This window comes from Rhinopithecus roxellana, chromosome 20 (assembly GCF_007565055.1).
Source record: "Rhinopithecus roxellana isolate Shanxi Qingling chromosome 20, ASM756505v1, whole genome shotgun sequence".
Taxonomy (NCBI): domain Eukaryota; kingdom Metazoa; phylum Chordata; class Mammalia; order Primates; family Cercopithecidae; genus Rhinopithecus; species Rhinopithecus roxellana.
Window position 1 is genome coordinate 9980619 of NC_044568.1, and position 3006 is coordinate 9983624.

General features: G+C 53.5%; 1 pseudogene across 1 annotated transcript; it reads right to left on the reverse strand.

The window, feature by feature from the left end:
* Window positions 1-205: 205 nt before the first annotated feature.
* On the reverse strand, window positions 206-1854 carry LOC104661553 (annotated as a pseudogene). Its single transcript, XR_747865.2, has 2 exons — window positions 1605-1854; window positions 206-1176 (listed from the first exon to the last, which is right to left on the reverse strand). The product of XR_747865.2 is annotated as a UPF0687 protein C20orf27 pseudogene (transcript).
* Window positions 1855-3006: the final 1152 nt, after the last annotated feature.

Consider the following 3006-nt stretch of genomic DNA (forward strand, 5'->3'; position numbering starts at 1 on the left):
TTCTATTCTATTGTTTTTAATTTCAGTTAACATATTTTTTATTTCTTTTTCTTTTATTTTTTATTTTTGTAGATAGAGATGGGGTCTCGCTCTGCTGACCAGGCTGGTCTCGAACTCCTGGTCTCAAGTGATCCTCCTGTCTTGGCCTTCCAAAGTGCTGGAATTACAAGCATGAGTCACTATGCCCATATATATATAATTTCGTATCCACTGGAAGTTTTATTTCTTTAGGGTTCTATCCCAATCAGTCACTTAAAAACCGAGTAACACAGACCTGAGGGGTGGGAGGTGGGGACTCATTGTGCACAGCAGTGGAGAAGAGGGAGGGGCAGGAGAGGTGGCTGATGCCAGGCAGCAGCAGCAGTGATGGGGCAACGATGTCACAGAGCAAGCTTCGTCCTCTCCCAGACCCTGGCTGGAGCCTCTGTGGCTCGGGGTGGGCAGTGGGGAGAACCCACCCCAGGCCCTCCCCATCCCTTCCGCAGACAGTCTCCTTGTGGGCTCAACCCATGTCTTCTGACAGGAGCCTGAGGCACACGGAAAGGAGGAAGTGGAAGAGGACATGGGAGAGGCAGGGTGGTGGCAGGAATGAAGGCAGAGGTGAGAGGCTGGCCAGGGCCACTCCACCCCATGCCCACCCCAGAGAGGGGCGAGGAAGCCACCATCACGCAGCGTGTCCCGGGGACCAGGCGGGGTTTAAGGCTGGGGGCTGGGGCGAGCAGGGGCCTCAGTCAAAGCCGTTCTGGTGGCTGTGCTGCGAGTCTTATTCCAGTGTTGTGCGCGAGCCCTTGACACCATCCCGCAGGTGGGCATGCGGTGGTGTCTGCCTCTGGCGCCCGCCTGCACCACCATGCGCACACAGGCACCGGCGCCACCTTCGCAGGCTGGCAGCATCTCTGCTTTGAGGATGCCCTCTTTGTGCGCCAAGTACTCACACTTGACACTGTAACCTTCAGGGAAAGGTACGACACTGAGGAGCTTGACATGCAGAGGCTGGGGACAGGTGCCTCGCGGACGTCCTTGCTCAGCCTGCGCACTGGGCGGGGGCAGAGCGAAGGTAATCTCATACCTGCGCAGGATCTTCAGGAGGCCAACCTTGACCAGAAAGCTGCTGTCGCTGTCCTGGGTGACCATGATCACCGAGTCATGAAGCTTCTCATCAAAGCAGACGTGGCTCTGGGAGTGTTACAGGCCGAGAAAATGGGGGTTGTGACCAACTCAGTATACCACTGGAGGCTATATGAGTAAACGGTAAACTGTTCTCATGAAAGCAGGGTGTTGGCATCTGCCCCCCGCGGGGAGTGCTGAGGGCCGTCAGGCCCCAAGCGCAGTGTTCCTTGTGATTACCTATAAGAACATCTGAAGCCTGTTGTACAAAGAAAGAAATTATGTGTACCTGTGATAAATCAAGCAACTGACCAACAGTTACTCTCCCTCCCTGCTCTTCCTACCTAATAAATACAAAGGGCTGTGGAAGCTCAGGGCTGCCCTTGTTCACTAGAAGCAAGGAGCCCCCTGACTCCTTTCAAAATAGATCTTTTTATCTTTGTCTTCATTTCTGCATTCATCCCCCTTCGTTCACACCCGCAGCAGCCCACAGCGACATGGGAGCCCTCTGTATCATGGTCTGCCACAAAGCAGAGCGGATACTCCTCTGGACCCTGGGCTTGTTGCCCTTGTTGGCTGCAGCCATGGATGCCCTCCCTGCCACCCAGCTCCTGCCGGACACCGCCACTCACACTCAGCAGCCTCCCATGTTCCAGGGACACCAGCAGGAGCCTTGCAGGGTGCACCCAGAGCCGGGCAGGGCAGGGATGACCCAGGCTCAGCTGCAGGAGCTCTATGCCAAGCAAGAGGAAGAACCGGCCTATATTTTTAATTTTTTTTTTTTTTTTGAGATGGAGTCTCTCACCGTTGCCCAGGCTGGAGTGCAGTGGCGCGATCTCAGCTCACTGAAAGCTTCGCCTCCTGGGTTCACACCATTCTCCTGCCTCAGCCTCCTGAACAACTGGTACCACAGGCGCCTGCCACCACGCCCGGCTAATTTTTTGTATTATTATTATTATTATTATTATTAACTTTTGAGACAGAGTCTCACTCTGTCGCCCAAGCTAGAGTGCAGTGGTGCAATCTCAGCTCACTGCAAGCTCCATCTCCTGGGTTCACACCATTCTCCTGCCTCAGCCTCCTGAGTAGCTGGTACTACAGGCGCCCGCCACAATGCCCGGCTAATTTTTTTGTATTTTTAGTAGAGATGGGGTTTCAGCATGTTAGCCAGGATGGTCTCGATCTCCTGACCTTGTGATCCGCCTGCCTTGGCCTCCCAAAGTGCTGGGATTACAGGTGTGAGCCACCGCACCTGGTCATTTTTTGTATTTTTAGTAGACACGGGGGTTTCACTGTGTTAGCCAGGATGGTCTCGATCTCCTGACCTCGTGATCCGCCCACCTTGGCCTCCCAAAGTGCTGGGATTACAGGCGTGAGCCATCGCACCCAGCCCTAATTTTTTTTCTTTTTTTTTTGAGATGGAGCTTTGCTCTTGTTGCTAAGGCTGGTGCACAGTGGTGCAATCCCAGCTCACTCCAGCCTCTACCTCCCGGGCTCAAGTGATCCTCCCACTCAGCTTCCCAAGTAGCTGGGACTATAGGCACACTCCACCCTGTCCGGCTAATTTTTGTATTTTTTGTTAGAGAAGGGGTTTCACCATGTTGCCCAGGCTGGTCTCAAACTCCTGAGCTCGAGGGATCCACCCACTTGGGCCTCCCAAAGTTCTGGGATCACAGGTGTGAGCCACTGGGCCCAGCCTTGAATGGGTTTAATTTTTTTTTTTTTTTTTTTGAGACTGTCTTGCTCTGTTGCCCAGGCTGGAGTGCAACAGTGAGATCTCAGCTCACTGAAACCTCTGCCTCCTGGGTTCAAGCGATTCTCCTGCCTCAGCCTCCTGAGTAGCTGGGATTACAGGCATGTGCCACCACACCTGGCTAATTTTTGTATTTTTAGTAGAGA